Source organism: Anolis carolinensis, chromosome 2 (assembly GCF_035594765.1).
Source record: "Anolis carolinensis isolate JA03-04 chromosome 2, rAnoCar3.1.pri, whole genome shotgun sequence".
In the NCBI taxonomy this organism is placed as follows: Eukaryota; Metazoa; Chordata; class Lepidosauria; order Squamata; family Dactyloidae; genus Anolis; species Anolis carolinensis.
The window spans coordinates 17,752,059-17,771,253 of NC_085842.1; the positions used below are offsets into that span (position 1 = coordinate 17,752,059).

At 45.9% G+C, this 19,195-nt stretch overlaps 1 long non-coding RNA gene and 2 pseudogenes across 1 annotated transcript; 1 reads left to right on the top strand and 2 right to left on the bottom strand.

The window, feature by feature from the left end:
• The window catches only part of LOC107982300 (zinc finger protein 91-like), a 43,201-nt pseudogene extending 26,558 nt beyond the window's left edge, over positions 1–16,643 (bottom strand).
• Positions 582–8,220, top strand: LOC134297043 (uncharacterized). The gene is made up of 2 exons (XR_010003780.1): positions 582–643; positions 2,951–8,220. It is a non-coding gene; the product is annotated as an uncharacterized LOC134297043 (long non-coding RNA).
• Positions 8,030–15,101, bottom strand: LOC100559099 (zinc finger protein 493-like; annotated as a pseudogene).
• Positions 16,644–19,195: the final 2,552 nt, after the last annotated feature.

Genomic DNA, 19,195 nt, shown 5'->3' on the forward strand with positions numbered 1-19,195 from the left:
GCTGAGTAGGTTGCTAGGAGACCAAGTGGGCGGAGCTTAGCCTTGTAACTGGCAGCAATTGGATAAACCGTTATTCCTCTCCCTCTAATTAGGACTTTATTTTTCTTTTCTTTTTGTTGTATCAACCTAGAGCCGTGGATGATGGGTTGTGTTGTCAAATTTTGAGGTTGGGGGGCCTGTAGTTTTGTTGTTTTGTCCGCTGCCCTGATGCCATCACTCTTTTATAGATATAGATTTACCATGGAGGTGACTCAAGGCGGCCTTACAACAGGCAGCAATTCGATGCCAAACACACATATATTAAAAAAAAAACAGTTACAATTAAAACATAAATTATTAAAACAACAACTAACATCACGCCATCCTTTGGAGAAGGCCTGGGAATAAGACTCACCAGAAGGAGAGGAAGGCGGAGGAGGGAGAGGCCAAAGGGGAAAACTCTCTCTCCCAGACGGGCCAGGAAGGTCTAAGGGGAGGGAGTTTGGTTCCTAGACAGTCAGGAAAGTTTAGTCTAAGGATGCCCACTTCCTTCCTGCCTCTCTGGGAACCAAACTCCCTCCCCTTAACCCTTCCTTACCCAGCGTTACACTGGAAGGAGAGGAAAAGAGCATCTCTCAAGAGCCCTGGAACCAAAGGACTCAAGGTGAGGGCACAGATATAGTCATGGAAGAAAAATTCCATATTCATAGGATGGCTAGTTAGATATATTCTCTTCCATTCAAACCATTGCTCCCCAACGTCAGATAACCCTTCTAGGGTTCAGAAAAAAACTAAAGACATGGCTATGTGCTCAAGCGTTCAGTGAATAAACTTTCGAGCCTGGCACGGTCGGTTTTTAAGACTCCGGATTAACTTACTTAGGCGATCCCTCGTAGCTCGAGGACGATTGTCTTCCATCCCTGGTGTCTTGGGGTGGGTTCTTATGTGGCTGAAGAGACCTATTCTTGATCTGCATGTTCTCCCGCAGTGAGGACATCGGTTTCCAGGTGGAAGGCGGTCCCGGTCGGGGTTAGCTTGATGCTCCTTCCTCTTGGCACGTTTCTCCCTTAAGCTCTCCATTTGTGCCTCTTTGAACTCCGCAGCACTGCTGGTCACAGCTGACCTCCAATTAGAGCGCTCAAGAGCCAGGGCTTCTCAGTTCTCAGTGTCTATGCCACAGTTTTTAAGGTTGGCTTTGAGCCCATCTTTAAATCTCTTTTCCTGCCCACCAACATTCCGTTTCCCATTCTTGAGTTCGGAGTAAAGTAGCTGCTTTGGGAGACGGTGATCGGGCATTCGGACAACGTGGCCAGTCCAGCGGAGTTGATGGCGTAGGAGCATCGCTTCAATGCTGGTGGTCTTTACTTCTTCCAGCACGCTGACATTGTCCGCCTGTCTTCCCAAGAGATTTGCAGGATTTTCCTGAGGCAACGCTGATGGAAACGCTCCAGCAGTTTGGTGTGACGTCTGTAGACAGTCCACCTTTCGCAGGCGTAGAGCAGGGTTGGGAGGACAATGGCTTTATAAACAAGCACCTTGGTATCTCTACGGATGTCCCGGTCATCAAACACTCTCTGCTTCATACGGAAAAATGCTGCTCTCGCAGAGCTCAGGCGGTGTTGTATTTCAGTGTCGATGTTGACTTTTGTGGAGAGATGGCTGCCAAGGTAGCGGAAATGGTCAACGTTTTCTAATGTGACACCGTTAAGCTGTATTCCTGGCTTTGCAGAGGGATTAGCTGGTGCCTGTTGGAAGAGCACTTTGGTTTTCTCGATGTTCAGTGAGAGGCCGAGCTTCTCGTATGCTTCTGCGAAGGTGTTTAGAGTGGCTTGTAGGTCTTCTTTTGAATTCGCACAGACTACGTTGTCATCGGCATATTGGAGTTCTATAACAGATGTTGTGGTGACCTTGGTTTTGGCTTTCAGTCTGCTGAGGTTAAATAGCTTGCCATCTGTCCGATAGATGATTTCCACTCCGGTGGGAAGCTTCCCATCAACAAGGTGAAGTATCATAGTGATGAAGATGAAGATGAAGATCATCTGGATTAACAAGGTCTAGTGAATGAAAGGACATTACCTCGGTGTAATGTTTATTATTGTATATTGGTTTTTATGATGTTTTAAATATTTTTAGTTTAAATATTTTTAGTTTTAGTTTTTAATGCCTATTGTATTGTTGATGTGATGGCACTGTGTTGCCAATTTGTAAGCCGCCCTGAGTCCCCTCGGGGAGAAGGGCGGGGTAGAAATACCTGAAATAAATACCTGAAATACCTGAAATAAATAAATAAATAAATAAATAAAGGGAACCAGTCTGTCCAGGGAGCAGAGCAGGGCAGGGCCTCCATCCACAACAGAAAGAGAATGCCTCATCCCTGGGTCAAGTCCCACCACTCCTTTTTCCCAAGGAGGAGGAACACAGACTTGGGTGGGAGATGCAACAAAAGCATCAGTCACAAGCAGGCTCCTCATTGAGAAATCCCCTGCAGCGGTAGCTTCTCTCCAAAGCACCCTTCTGCTAAGGCTGGGGAATCCGAATTCAGAGTTTTGTTAGAAGGGTGTCACTGATTTTCACATTTCAGTCTTGCACGTGACTGCTACAAAGGAGGGGCAAATATAGTGGAGAAAGTATATATACCTAGCCTGTCCCCAGTACAACTGACTGGAACTCGGTGAGATGCAGATTTACACCCACCTTGTTAAAATGGTAAACAAAACAAAAATAGAGCCCAAAATACATTTGGTATGCTTAACATTTTGATGGCGCACTTGACATACAACTTATGCCTTTGCTCCGCAATCCATTTATCTGGTTGGGGATGGAAAATAGCAATACTGGTTCCTGCACACTGAAACACAGAAATGACTTTGAAAATATGCAGATCCAGAGGCACCACCACACAATACACCCAGCAAGAATAGTAACTTGTTACAAGGAAAAGCAAAAATATTTTCTAAGATTGTTTGCTCAGTTCCTAGCTGTGAGCAGCAGACGGAGGCCTCACCAGCAGCAGAAGGCGGTTGCCAAAAACAAGCCACGAGAGTCAAGACAAAGATCCACCCAGAGGAAAAGTGTTCTTACCAGACATCAAGGGAACCACTGACCGCATAGGGAAGCTGATGAAGAAACACAACCTACAAACTATCTACAAACCCACTAAGAAAATCCAACAAATGCTACGTTCAGCAAAGGACAAGAGAGATTCTCTCACCTCTGCAGGAGTCTACCGTATCCCATGCAGCTGTTGACAAGTCTACAGAGGGACCACCAAATGCAGCAGCATTGCCCAGGCACAACTCAAGGAACATGAAAGGCACAGCATACTGACTCAACCAAAGTAGCCAGCCACAGCAGAGCACTTGATGAACCAACCTGGACACAGTACATTATTTGAGAATGCAGAAATGCTGGACCACTCTTACAACCACCATGTCAGATGACACATAGAAACCATTGACATCCACAAGCATGTGGACAATTTCAATAGAAAGGAGGAAACCATTAAAATGAACAAAATCTGGCTATCAGTATTAAAAACTCTAAAATGGTTTTAAAAGCAGCAAAGAAAGTACAACACCCTGAAAACAGGGGAATTCCAAACATAAAGCAATCAAGGCCAAGGATTCCCCCAGGCAGGAATCAGCTTTGAAGCTGCAAGGCCATTAAATCCTAATCAGGTGATTAATTGCAACATTCACACTTCCTCCAGCAGACTAGAGTTCTTTCTCCCACCCTGGACCTTCCACAGATATATAAACCACACTAGCCCAATTTCCAATGTACCTCACAACTTCTGAGGATGCCTGCCACGGATGTGGGCAAAACTTCAGGAGCATGGAACAAGGCCATACAGCCTGAAAAACCCACAGCAACCCAATTAATGGAATTACAAATGGCTTTTTAAAAAATAAGTGGCATGACAATCGTATTTTTGATTGTTTTATTTCTGAAAATCATACAGATAATAATACAGTACAAACCTTGGCATTCTATGAATCAATGTAGATGACTATTTACAGTTTTTGTGATTAAGTTGAACGCCAGGTCTGTCAACGGTAAAGCTGCAATCATCCAGGACCTCATCCTGGATGAGCGGGCAGACCTGGCGTGCATAACGGAGACCTGGTTAGATGAGGCTGGAGGAGTTAACCTCTCCCAGCTTTGTCCACCAGGGTATACCGTGCAGCACCAACCGAGATCTGGAGGGAGGGGAGGAGAGGTTGCAGTGATCTATAAGGAGTCCATCCTCCTGACCAGGTGCCCCATCCCGCAGTTTACCTTGTTTGAGTGTGCTCATCTGAGGGTAGGGGGCCGGGACAGTTTAAGGATTCTGCTAGTGTACCAACCACCCTGCTGCACTACAGTCCCCCTGCCTGAGCTAGCTGGGGTGGTCTCGGGCCTGGCTTTGGAGTCCCAACGGCTCATTGTGCTGGGGGACTTCAATGTCCATGCCGAGGCCACTTTCTCCGGTGCGGCTCAGGACTTCATGGGGCTGTCCCAATTAGTATCTGGCCCTACCCACACACTTGACTTGGTTTTCTGCCAGGGATGGGAGGAATGTGGCGGTGTGGAGGAGCTCACCATCTCTCCGTTGCCATGGACCAATCATTACCTCATCAGGTTTAGACTTACTGCGCCTCCTAACCTCCGCAGGGGTGGAGGACTGATTAAGATGGTCCGCCCCAGGAGGCTTATGGATCCGGATGGATTCCTGATGGCTCTTGGGGAGTTTCCCGCTGCCTCGGCTGGTGATCCCGTCGATGCTCTGGTCGCCCTCTGGAACAAGGAGGCGGCTAGGGCAATAGACACGATTGCTCCAGAACGTCCTCTCTCGAGTACCCGAGCTAAACCATCTCCTTGGTTCACTGAGGAGCTGGCAGCGATGAAGCGAAAGAAGAGGGGACTAGAGGGCGTGTGGCGTTCAGAGCCAAGCGAGCCAAACCGAACATGCTATGCTATCTCAGGGCATACGCCGCTGCAATAGATGCTGCAAAGAACGTTTTCTTTGCAGCTAATATTGCGTCCGCAAAGAACCGTCCGGCAGAGCTGTTCTGAGTTGTCAGAGGTTTGTTATATCCCGTCCCTCAAGACGGGATCCCTGACAACTCGGCAGCCCACTGTGAAGCATTTGCTCGGTTCTTTGCAGACGAAGTCGCTTTGATCCGTTCTGGCTTTGATACCATATTAACGGCAGTCTCCGAGGATGTAGCACGAGCACCTGCTTGTCCTATTTTGATGAATTCGTTTCAATTGGTTCACCCTGAGGACGTGGACAAGGTGCTTGGAGAGGTGAGGGCTACCACATGCATCCTAGACCCCTGCCCATCCTGGCTGGTGAGAGAAACCAGAGGGGGGTTGGCCGAGTGGGTGAAGGTGGTGGTGAATGCCTCCCTTCAGGAAGGCATATTTCCAGCAACCCTCAAACTGGCTGTGATCAAGCCGCTGTTGAAAAAGCCATCACTGGACCCCACTCAATTGGATAACTATCGGCCTATTTCCAATCTCCCCTTTTTGGCAATGTCGTGGAACGTGCGGTGGCCGCACAACTCCAGGCATTCTTGGTAGATACTGATTTTCTGGATCCGGCACAGTCTGGCTTCAGGCCGGGGCATGGTACCGAGACAGCCTTGGTCGCCTTAGTCGATGATCTATGCCGGGAACTGGACAGGGGGAATGTGTCCCTGCTGGTTCTGCTGGACCTCTCTGTGGCCTTTGATACCATTGACCACGGTATCCTTCTGGGACGCCTTGCCGGGATGGGGCTCGGGGGTACTATTCTGCAGTGGCTCCGGTCCTTTCTGGAGGGTCATTCCCAGTTGGTGTCACTGGGGGACATCTGCTGGGCCCCACAACCTTTGACTTGTGGGGTCCCACAGGGTTCAATACTGTCCCCCATCTTGTTCAACATATACATGAAGCCACTGGGAGAGATCATCCGGAGTTTCGGGGTCCGGTGTCATCTGTACACAGATGATGTCCAGTTCTGTCACTCCTTCCCACCTGTCACTAAGGAGGCTGTCCAGGTCCTGAACCGGTGTCTGGTCGCTTTGTCAGACTGAATGCGGGCGAACAAATTGAAACTGAATCCAGACAAGACGGAGGTCCTCCTGGTCAGTCGTAGGGTCGAACAGGGAATAGGGTTACAGCCTGTGTTGGATGGGGTCGCACTCCCCCTGAAGACACAGGTTCGCAGTCTGGGGGTTCTCCTGGACTCATCGCTGAGCCTGGAGCCCCAGGTCTCGGCGGTGGCCAGGGGAGCCTTTGCACAACTCAGACTTGTGCGCCAGCTGCGCCCGTTCCTTGGGAAGTCTGATTTGGCCACGGTGGTCCACGCTCTGGTTACATCCCGTTTGGACTACTGCAACGCTCTCTACGTGGGTTTGCCTTTGAAGACAGCCCGGAAGCTCCAACTAGTACAACGGGCGGCAGCCAGATTAATAACTTACAGGGAGCGTACCACCCCCCTACTTAGCCAGCTCCACTGGCTGCCAATATGCTACCGAGCCCAATTCAAAGTGCTGGTTTTGACCTATAAAGCCCTAAACGGTTCTGGCCCAATCTACTTGTCTGAAGGTATCTCCTCCTATGAGCCAGGAAGATCCCTAAGGTCATCTGGTGAGGCCCTGCTCTCGGTCCCGCCTGCCTTGCAAGCACGGCTGGTGGGGACGAGGGGTAGGGCCTTTTCGGTCGTGGCTCTTCGGTTGTGGAACACCCTCCCCAGAGATGTACGACAAGCCCCAACCCTTCTGAGTTTTAGAAAAGTCCTGAAAACATGGCTATGTGCCCAGGCTTTCGATGATTAAATGATAAAGACGACCCGGACTGATTTACGGCCACAGCATGAGGATTTTGGATGAACGGATTTTTAACTATATGTTTATATTTTTATATTGTTTTAATTGGATTTTCATTGCTATGTTTTAATTATGTGTAGGCATCGAATTGTTGCCAATTGTGTACGCCGCCCTGAGTCCCTTCGGGTGAGAAGGGCGGGATATAAATGTTGGAAATAAAATAAATAAATAAAATAAGTTACAGGTTCAGTTTGTACTTCAATATACAACAATTAGCTGACCCCTTCCTCCAGTCATTTAGTTCTTCTATAATTTCACCCATTTTTGTCCCTTCCAATTCCATATCTCTTAATCTAGCAAATTGAAATGCCTCAAAGTACAACTCCAGCGAGGGGCTCCCCACCCACCCATTTCTTGGGTGCCATAAAATATAAAGTTAGAGATTCTATTTTTATTTCCTCCCATTACCCATTTCTTGATGGAGCTGTCCCACTTCCTGAATAGTTTGGTGGGGATATTTACCGTCAGAGTTTGAAATAAGTACAGAAATTTGGGTAGCAAATTTATCCCAGGTGTTAAGTGATTTGCCTGTGTTTTTCCATAAATGATTGAAGTTCATTTGAATAATGTTTAAATTTTTTGGAATTTCTACTCTTAGATATTTTAGCTACTTTTTCTCCAATTTCACACCTATACGGTTTTGGGTGGTTTTTCGTTCTTTCCATGTTAGAGTCTTATGGAGAATTTCTGGTTTCCCAAAGTTAAGTGTGAGCCCCAAAATTTCCCCGAAATCCTTAATTGTTTTGACTATTGAACTTAGCAAGTCCTTCACTTCACTTAAAATTAACATGGCGTCATCCACATAAAGATTGATTTTGATTTCCTCTTTACCTGCCTTATATCCTTTGATGGTTATCTCCTCACTAATGACATTTGCTAATGGCTCGATGGCCAGCATGACAATCGTATGTAACCCTCTGAAGGATTGTCACAGAAAGCTTGCCTTCTGCTACTCCAAAAAACAGGACCTCAGATTAGGGATTAAATTAACAAGAAATGGGATTCTACCAAATCTTAGGCAGAACTTCTCAAACGGTCCTGTTTGAAATCAGACAATATGGGTGTTCAAAGAAGCAAAAGACTTCTTCAAAATCTGAACAGAGTTTGAAACTAATAAGAGAATTGTCTTAGAAATGAGTCCAAAGTCAAGCCTAATGTTACTGGAAGCCAAGGGAATAACACATGTTCATCTGCCATTTCCCTGTTTTAACACATTTTATTAATTTTGTGCCACCTCTCCGGATATTGTCTCTCCTGTATGTAGTTTGTGATAGTTCAAAAGATATGAACCCCAAACAAAAATGTTCAAAATGTCTGGCATTTGCATATTTGTGGAAATTCTCTAGTACTTGTTAAGGGATGAAGTCTGAGTAAAACATTTCCCATACTTCTGGCACTTTTACGCTTTCTTTCCTGTGTGTAGTTTTTTGTGGTTCTCCAAACGTGTGGGAAAAACAAAACATTTTCCACACTCTGGCATTTTTATGGCTTCTCTCCTGTATGGAGTCTTTTGTGCTTCACCAAAGATGAACTATCAGCAAAATATTTCCCACATTCCTGGCATTGGCAAGGCTTCTCTCCTGTGTGATGTCTTTTGTGCCTCACCAAGGTTGAACTGCAAGCAAAACATTTCCCACACTCCTGGCAATGGTATGGCTTATCTCCTGTGTGGAGTCTTTTCTGGCTCATCAAGTTTGAACTATCAAGAAAACATTTCCCACACTCCTGGCATTAGTATGGCTTCTCTCCGGTGTGGAGTCTTTTGTGGCTCACCAAGTTTGAACTGCGAGCAAAACATTTTCCACACACCTGGCATTGGTATGGCTCCTCTCATGTGTGGAGTTTTTTGTGGCTCATCAAGTCTGAACTGTAAGCAAAACACTTCCCACATTCCTGGCATTGGTAAGGCTTCTCTCCTGTGTGAAGTCGTTTGTGCTTCACCAAATCTGAACTGTGAGCAAAACATTTCCCACACTCCTGGCATTGGTATGGCTTATCTCCTGTGTGGATTCTTTTGTGCTTCACTAAGTCTGAACTCTCAGTAAAACATTTCCCACACTCCAGGCATTGGTAAGGCTTCTCTCCTGTGTGGAGTCTTTTGTGCTTCACCAAGGATGAACTGTAAGCAAAACATTTCCTGCACTCCTGGCATTGGTATGGCTTCTCCCCTGTGTGGAGTCTTTTGTGCTTCACCAAGTCTGAACTGAGAGCAAAACACTTTCCACACTCCTGGCATTGGTATGGCTTCTCTCTTGTGTGGAGTCTTTTATGGCTCACCAAGGCTGAACTGCCAGCAAAACATTTCCCACACTCCTGGCATTGGTATGGTTTCTCTCCTGTGTGGAGCCTTTTGTGGCTCACCAAGGTTGAACTGTCAGCAAAATATTTCCCGCACTCCTCGCATTGGTAAGGCTTCTCTCCTGTGTGGTGTCTTTTGTGCCTCACCAAGGTTGAACTGTGAGCAAAACATTTCCCACACTCCTGGCATTGGTATGGCTTCTCTCCTGTGTGGAGTCTTTTATGGCTCACCAAGTTTGAACTATCAGGAAAACGTTTCCCACATTCCTGGCATTGGTATGGCTTCTCTCCTGTGTGGAGTCTTTTGTGGCTCATCAAGTAAGAACTGCGAGCAAAACATTTTCCACACTCCAGGCATTTGTGTGGCTTCTCTCCTGTGTGGTGTTTTTTGTGGCTCACCAATTCTGAACTGTCAGCAAAATGTTTCCCACACTCCTGGCATTGGTATGGTTTCTCTCCTGTGTGGAGTCTTTTGTGGCTCACCAAGTTAGAACTGCGAGCAAAACATTTTCCACACTCCTGGCATTGGTGTCGCTTCTCTCCTGTGTGGTGTTTTTTGTGGCTCACCAATTCTGAACTGTCAGCAAAACGTTTCCCACACTCCTGGCACTGGTATGGTTTCTCTCCTGTGTGGAGTCGTTTGTGCTTCACCAATTGTAAACTGCGAGTAAAACATTTTCCACACTCTTGGCATTGGTATGGCTTCTCTCCTGTGTGGAGTCGTTTGTGGCTCATCAAGTGTGAACTGCGAGTAAAACATTTTCCACACTCCTGGCATTGGTATGGCTTCTCTCCTGTGTGGATTGTTTTGTGCCTCACCAAGTTTGAACTGCGAGTAAAACATTTCCCACACTTCTGGCATTGATATGGCTTCTCTCCTGTGTGGAGTCTTTTGTGCCTTACCAAGTGTGAATTTCGAGTAAAACATTTCCTACACTCCTGGCATTGGTATGGCTTCTCTCCTGTGTGGAGTCTTTTGTGGCTCACCAAGCTTGAATTGCGAGTGAAACATTTACCACACTCCTGGCATTGGTATGGCTTCCCTCCTGTGTGGGATCTCCAGTGGTCTGTAAGGTGTGTATTTTGAGTATAACATTTCCCACACTTCTGGCACTTGTACTCTTTATTTCTTGTGTGAAGTTTTTTGTGCCTCATCAATTGTGAACTCTGGATAAAGGATTTCCCACACTTCCGACTTATAAAATCCTCACTTCCTTCAAAGATTTCTTCTTGGTTCAGATGTAGCAATTTGTAATCAACAACACATTTTGCTGATACTTTCCATTTAAGTTGGCCTTTCCCAGCACGGAGTGTCTTATGAAGTACAAGTGCCATATTTTGAGTAAAACACTGCCCACATCCATTGCATTTGTAGGGTCTTTCTCTGATAAAACCTCCATCTTCTCTATGGGTTTGTTGGTTTCTAGGAAGGCCCCCACTGTGTCCGAAATGCTTCCTGTGTTCGGTGCATGCATTGTTCTTCTTCCAGTTATCTGCTGTGAAGAAGAAGAATGGAAACAATCATTCCTAAGTGTGAGTGAAGTGGGATAAGAAGTGGATTGAAATCAACCTTAAAACAACATAGACATGGAGGAAAAGAAGATATAAATGCTGTCATTTCTTCACCCTTTGTTCAGTAATGATTGATACTGCTTAACTGCCTAAACCCATTAAGAGAGAGAGAGAGAGAGATGAACAATATATGATGCAGATGCTACCTGTTGCTCAGCCCAGCCCGTTTTTTTTTTAATTTTGTTTTCCTCTCTCTGAGGGAATGGAGGCCTTTTCCCTTCAGATTCAAATGCTTGCCTTTTTCTCTAGATAAAATGTTACATTGCGACCACCCATTTCACAATCAGTCCCTCCATTTTATTTCTCTCCCCCAAACCCCACTTCTTTCTTCCCATTTCAGTTAAAGTTGGATTTTTCTGCTCCAGCTCAGAAGATCCTATAACTAATTCCGTAGTGCTGCAGAGATTGTTACACTTTTACCATCAACTACTGAATGGGACTCTTACAGTTTTTGGAGGGAAAAATGGGCAACATATGCAGAAATACTCAAGAAAACACAAGGTAATCTGCAAACAATGATAGAAATAAACAAGCAGGGCTATAATATGAACTGGTTTGAATGTGCACAAATACACCAACAATATCAAAAAGATGTGCAGACCGGATTTGAAGAAGAAAAGACAGACCTTGACAAGAAATAAACAACTATCTAAGCTCTATAGTCTCCTGTTAAAATTGCACACAGAAGATGAATATGGTAAAATGGGCTAAAAACTTTGGCCACTCGATCAGCTTAGACGAATGGGAATACCTCTGGAAAGTAAAAATTAAAATTTTCAGAAGCTATTCCCTTCTGGAAAATTTCTACAAAATGTTTTATCAGTCCTATATGACACCTGTTAAACTAGCCAAAATGCAGCCACAATTAAAAATCACTTTTATAGCTATCCATACTGGTGAATGTAAAACAGTCTAAAAGCTCAAACCACAGAAAATATTTTATTGCCTGTTCTTATTCTTATAGGTTCTTGGTGTGTTTAGTTAGACATATCCTGAAATTCTCTTGATCATGAAAATATATTCCCTGCCTTGCAAGGAATCTCTTTTTAAAAAAATAGGATTTCTGCATATGATAGGGAGGGGGGAGAAGTAGCAGGTGGAAAATGTTTTGAATTAGAGTGAACAGTAAAGAATGTTATATTTATTTTGCGCAAGTTGTCATTTGAATACAGATCTAGACAGATTTCATTATTTTTGATTGTATATTGTTTGATTGTATATTAGACTGTTTGCACCAAATAATAAATACAAATAATTTTTTTTAAGAAAAGAAAAAGAGAACAATGATGAAAGCAGAGAAGAGTGAAAAAAAGGAAGGTCTGCAGGATTTAGATAGGTATAGTAGCAAACGTACTATTAGAAAGATAGGGGCATAGAGTTTGATTACTGCCATATGCCTCTCCCAGTGCACAAAAAAACCCCAAGTCCCAATCATTCGCATGCACAGAACATAGACCGCATTATATTACAAGACATCATCTTGCGAATGACTGAGGCTAGGGGCTGTTTGTGTGCTGGGAGAGGCAGCGTAGAAAGAGAGCTTAGCATTCAGACTTGGTTGGGAGGTCTGGTTGGGAGGAAAAGCTAAGTCGAATACTACATTGATAAAAAGATGTATAGCCATGTCATCCCACTGGAGTTCGAACTGGTGCTAAGAGTGCTGTTGCTCAGACACCAAGTCAATATTACTGTTACATCATATCTTTCTAACATAAGCCCTGCCTTGAGAACTCTCTGAGATTGTAATGATTTAGAGTTGCTGATTGGGATACTACATTTTGAAACAGAAACCCCATTAATGAGGGAGCCTTACCAAGAGACTCCACAATCCCATGAATTTCCTCCATGATCTGCAAGTGTAAGACTTTCTGATCAGGATTCAGAGTCACCCACTCCTCCGGGGAGAAATGGACAGCCACATCCTCATAGGCGATTATGTCCTGGTGGAAAAAGAAAAAAAATCCTTCTCACATAAGGGCTATGAATAAAAATAATAACAAGAAAATCTTTATTTACATTCCTGTTGGCTGTTTGAAAGTGAAAGGGCTTTGTAGAGATGTTCGACAGTCACAACCATTTCTTAATTGATAAGTAGAATCAGAAATGGAATCTGGATATGTTCCAGCTTTCATTGTGCTGCCCAAACTGGACACAATGTTATTCCAGGTGAGGCCTCACCAAAGCAGAAATACTTTCCTTAATGTAGACACTATATTCCTTTCGATGCAGCACAAGATTCCATAGGCTTTTAAGCTGGTGCATCACACTCTTGGCTTATGTTCAGCTTGTGGTCTACTAAGATTCCAAGATCTCTTTCACATGAACGGTTGTTGAGCCAGGTGTCACCCATCCTGTATCTGTGCGTTGTGTATTTCCTGCCTTAGTGTATTATCCTACATTTCTCCTTGTTGAAAGTAATTTCCTTAGTTTTCACCCAGCTATCTAACATGTTAAGGCCATTTTGAATTCTGATCCTGTCTTCTGGAGCTATCCATCCTAATTTAGTGTCATATGCAAACTTGATAAGCGTGCCCTCTAAACCTTTAAGCAAGTCAGTAAGAAAGGAGTGGAACAGCCCTTGGCAGGGGATAGCACCCTGCGGCACCCCACTAGTCACTTCTTCCAGGATGAAGAGGAACCCCTGGTGGGTACCTTAGCCCATTCCTAAAGATAGAGACAACCTTTGCCCCCTCCAGTCTGTTGGGATTTCTCTTCTCCAAGAATTCTCAAAGATTATTGACAGTGGTTCTGAAATTTCTTCTGTTGGTTCCTTCAGTACTCTTGGTTGCAGTTCATGCAGCCCTGGAGACTTGAATTCATTTAGATCTGGGCTGTAGCACAGCTGGGAAATCACCAGCAGTAATAAGATCTCCCAATTGAAAGGTGTCAGGTTTAAAGCCTAGTCGGGGTGAGCACTCGACCATCAAGCCCAGCTCACTGTTTACCTAAGTAGTTCAAAAACAGCTTATAAGCTGTAAGTTGAGAAGTTAGGTACCACAAATTGTGGGGGAGGTATTTTAGGATTGATCCTCAGCTTGTTCCTCCTCATCCAGTCCGCCACAGCAGCCAGGCACTGGTTCAGTATCCGAGGGGCTTCCTTGGAATTAGATGGAAACGAGTAGTGGATTTGCGTGTCATCTGCGTAGAGATGGCAACACCCTCCAAAACTCCGGATGACCTCTCCCAACGGTTTCATGTAGATGTTGAATAGCATGGGGGATAGGATAGACCCTTGCGGGACCCCACAGGTCAAAGACCAGGGGTCCGAGCAGGTATCCCCCAGCTTCACCATCTGGGAACGGCCCTCCAGGAAGGACCGGAGCCACTGAAGAACTGTGCCACCAAGCCTCATCCCGGAGAGCCTCCCCAGAAGGATACCATGGTCAATGGTATCGAAAGCCGCTGAGATGTCCAAGAGAACCAGCAGGGTCACACTCCCGCTGTCCAGCTCCCTACGGAGGTCATCCACCAAGGCGACCAAAGCCGTCTCGCTACTGTACCCAGGCCTGAAGCCAGACTGCGAGCGGTCCAGAAAATCAGTGTCATCAAGGAACTCCTGGAGCTGCGTGGCGACCACCCGCTCCAGAACCTTGCCCAGAAACGGGAGATTGGAAATATGGAATATGAGCGCAACCTCAACCTCAAAGGTACCAAAAAACTGGACTTCAGGACTACATACCTCCTTCTGTCTGTCTTGTTCTGTTCTGTCCTGTCTCCAAACGGCATTCAATGTTTGCCGTGTTTGTCTACTGTGAGCTGCCCTGAGTCCCTTCGGGAGATAGGGCGGAATATAAATAAAGTGTTGTAGTTTTTGTTGTTGTTAGAGTGATCAGGTATTCCTGGACTACTTCTTTACCTGTTTTGGGTTGCATTTCCCCTTTTACTTCATTTGCTCCAGTCCTCCTCTCCCAGGAATCCTACTTACCTGATTCAGTTCCACTCTATCACAAAGGGAAAGAAACGACTGAGGATTTGGCAACAACATCATTCCAGCCCCTGGAAGAGAGAGCAAGGTGTGGAAAGCTGGTCACGTAAACATGTCTCAGAGTAAGTGACCCTTAGAACACAGGAGCATTCAGCAGTCCAAGAATATGTAATATGTAAGGTGTTGTCGCCCAAATCTATGGCAGGCATCCTCAGAGGTTGTGAGGTATGTGAGGTATTGTACCTCACAACCTGTGAGGATGTCTGCCATGGATGTGGGTGAAACGTCAGGAGAAAATACTTCTGGAACATGGCCATACAGTCCGGAAAACACACAACAAAGGGGAATTTATACTGGCATAAAACACCAAAACTCCCAAAAGAGTTCCTTCTTACCCTCCAAGGCTGCAGCCCCATCTCCTTCCTGCTTCAGCTTCTTCTGCCTGAGACTCTGGGTGGTGTTTGATGGATATTCCTCTGATGCAGGGACATTAAATTGGACTTCTGTGCAGTTATTTTGGGTCTGGAAGAGCACAGAGTATTCCAGAAGTAGTTAGATTGCAACCTATCAAAGCCCATGTCAACCGTCCCATCATTTTCATTGTAATATCTGGGGGTCAACAATGCAACAACCAAGCTTATAGTGGATATGGAGGTGACAGCATAAGGGGCAGAGCAGGTGGGGAAAGAGGCAGAGGGAGCTTACTTTGGCTTCTCCCCCACATCGGACCCATCTTGGAAGAAAGGTAGGATGTACGTTTAATCTATCTACCAGTCCCAAGGTTAGTGAAACCAAGGGGAAATGCTCTCACCTGTTCTTCCTGCCTCTTGTCCTCTGCCCGACTCAGGAGGAAGCCTTCCGCCAGGGCCACCGCCTGGGAAGAGGTCTCTGCCCCACACTCTCGGACCCAGCTCCCCATCTCTGGGGGCAGGAGGCTCAGGAACTGCTCCAGGATCACCAGGTCCAGCATCTCAGCCTTGGTGTGTTGCTCTGGCTTCAGCCACTGGCGGCAGAGATCGTGGAGACGGCTGCAAACCTCTCTGGGTCCCTCGCCCTCTTGGTAGGAGGACTGCCTGAAGAGCTGGTGCTGTATGTGCTCATTCAGGAACATCTGCGTAGTTCTTTCCCAGAATTCCCCACTGGTCCCAGGGACCCTGCCTGCTTCAGGTCCAGGTGAGTTGGGTCTCTCCATGTTGGAACCACCCTGATGAAGAACCAAACCGTATCCAAGATGCTTTTCCTCCCTCTTCTTTCAAGGGAAAGAAATCCCTGAACAGGCTCTACTTCAAAATTCTCAGCCAACAATCACATTTCCTCTGTGAAAGAAAGTCACAATTAGACAGAAGGCTTTGGGGGGCTTTTTCTTGGAGAGTAAATAAAACAAGCCCTTTATTTATTTCAGGTAATGCTAGGACCTTCTTTCCCTTGGGCCTCTGCTTCTCCAGCCTCCAGACCCACCCGGCCTCACCTGGCCTCCCATTGAACTCCCATCCAGTCCCAACCCACACGATACCCCCATGATTCCTTCAGCTGATGCTACACGATCCATAGCTTTTCTTGTAAATAAGAACCAAGAGACTTTGAAACAAGGGACAAAAATCAACATAACAACTAAGATAAAATATTTAGAACTGCAGATGGCAAACAGAAACACGGAATTATTAAAAAAAACTAATGGGGGGAAAGAGGACACAGCAAGCAAGTTAGTGGTTTGGGAGGGGAAAGCCATTGGCCCTCTGCCTGCCTGCCTCTCTCCTCTGAAAGACTCCCCTGATGGAGAATGTGATGACCCCCAACCCCATGTGGATGCAGGCCTGGGCCAACTTCGTCCCTCCCTCCAGGTGTTGTGGGCTTCAGTCCCTCTTTGGCCCTTTGGAGAAAGTCTGGGAATAAGTAAGACTCACCAGAAGGAGAGGAAGGAGAAGGAGGAGAGGCCAAAGGGACAAACTCTCTCTCCCAGCCGGAGAAGGAAGGGTTAAGGGGAGGGAGTTTGGTTCCTAGACAGTCAGGAAATCTTGGTCTAAGGAGGCCCACTTCCTTCCTGCCTCTCTGGGAACCAAACTCCCTCCCCTTAACCCTTCCTTGCCCAGCGTTACTCTATAAGGAGGGGAAAGAGCATCTCCCAAAAGCCCTGGAACCAAAGGACTCAAGATGAGGACACAGATATAGTCATGGAAGAAAAATTCCATATTCATAGGATAGTTAGTTAGATGTATTCTTTCCCTGTCAAACCATTGCTCCCCAACCCCACTGAGCATTAAAGGAACCCCCCCCTTTTTTTTCTTCCTTCTTAACTCTTTTCCTTCCTTTCCCTTTTTCTTCCTTCCTCACTTTTTTCCCTTTCTTCCTTTTCTTCCACTCCACCTGCCTTCCTTCCCCTTTTTCCTCTGGGAAGCCTGGCTTGTTAAAGGTCCTTTGGAAAACTATGTCTCTCTTGTATATAAGTTGCCCTGAACACGCCATGTGTTTTCCTGTGTGTTCCCATTTTGCCTATATGTTGTGTTAACCTAATGTTTTATGCTCCTGAGATCCCCATTCCTTCTCTTTGAGGGAAACCTTATTCCTGAACCCAAAGATGTCTTGCCTCCCACACAATTGCATAGGTAAAGGGTAAAGGTTTTCCCCTGACGTTAAGTCCAGTCGTGACCGACTCTGGGGGTTGGTGTTCATCTCCATTTCTAAGCCAAAGAGCGGTGTTGTCCATAGACACCTCCAAGGTCATGTGGCCTTTGGCATGACTGCATGGAGTGCTGTTACCTTCCTGCCGGAGCGATACCTATTGATCTACTCACATTTGCATGTTTTTGAATAGCTAGGTTGGCAGGAGCTGGGGCTAACAGCGGGTGCTCATTCTGCTCCCAGGATTTGAACCTGGCACCTTTCGGTTTGCAAGTTCAGCAGCTTAGTGCTTTAACGCACTGGGCCACCAGGAGCTCACACAATTGCATAGCCTGGGGAAAAGAAACCAAGCTGAGAATTTCCTCATCAATTTCCAACCTCACCCATCTCTTGCACTTCATCTGGACATTGCAACACAGTAACTTACCCGGGCAGGGCAATCACCTCTCCCTGCCCTCTGGGGAAGAACCAGTTTCACCACCTGCGCCTTTGATGAACGGGACCACTCGCATCGGAAGGAATCAGCATTTCTACAGCCAAAACCCATCCTCTTGTCATTTTTGCATGATTGTGTTAATATAGGATGTTCTATTTCTCTGGGGTCTGGAATCGCCAGGCCATCCCTCTTAATGGGCTATGTCATATTCATTTCATAAAACATTAGCCTTCCCTGGGCAGGGCCATAGACGCCCTCAATCACTTTGTTATTTTTCCTGTTCAATAAAACGAACCTCACTTATCGTGGCTTAATCATCGTTTGTCCCAGCCCACTGGCCAGTGAGCCTAGCCCCTCTCTGTGACTGGTCAGATGTAGAGGCTTGGCTGCAGCCTGCCAGTTTGTGTATAAAAAGGGCTGTGAAACTGTATTCTGTATGCTATCTACTTTGTGAATGAATCACTAGTTAGCATCTTATCTGCAGATAATAAAATCATCCTTGGCTGAAAATCACCTTCTCTCCTTGCTTGCTGGCTAATTTCAATTGGGTCTAATCTGTTTGCTCGCCATAGCAGGGACTCACTTAAAATGGGCAGCTCAGGTGCATCTCTTGCCTGGGTTTCTGCCAACAGGCACCTCCCTGGTCTCACTGCCAGGGGTTGCCTCCTAAAATGGGGTCAACATTAGAAGGATGGCACGGATTTTCACATTTCAGTCTTGCACACAACTATTAAAAGGAGAGGCAAATGTAGTGGAGTAAGTAGCTATACCCAGCCAGTCCCCAGTACAACTGACTGTAACTCAGTTAGATGTAGATTTACATCCACCTTGTTAGAACGATAAGTAAAACAAAAATAGAGTTCAAAGTACATTTGGTATGCTTGAGGTTTTGATGGCACACTTGACATACAACTTATGCCTTTGCTCCTCAATCCATTTAACTGGTTGGGGATGGAAAATAGCAATACTGGTTCCTGCACACTGTGAAACACAGAAATGACTTTGAAAACATGCAGGTCCACACAATACACCCAGCAACAATAGTAACCTGCTATGAGGAAAAGCACTGAAATATTTTCTAAGATCGTTTCCACACTTCCTAGGTGTGTGCAGCGGACGGAGGCCAAGAACAAGCCACGAGGGTCAAGACAAAGATCCACCCAGAGGAAAGGTGTTCTTACCAGACACCAAAGGAATCACTGATGGCATAGGGAAGCTGATGAAGAAACACAACCTACAAACTATCTACAGACCCACTAAGAAAATCCAACAAATGCTACATTCAACGAAGGACAAGAGGGATCCACTTTCCTCTGCAGGAGTCTACCATATACCATGCAGCTGTGGACAAGTCTACAGAGGGACCACCAAATGCAGCAGCATTGCCCAGGCACAAATCAAGGAACACGAAAGGCACAACAGACTGACTCAACCAGAGTAGTCAGCCATAGCAGAGCACTTGATGAACCAACCTGGACACAGTATATTATTTGAGAACACAGAAATGCTGGA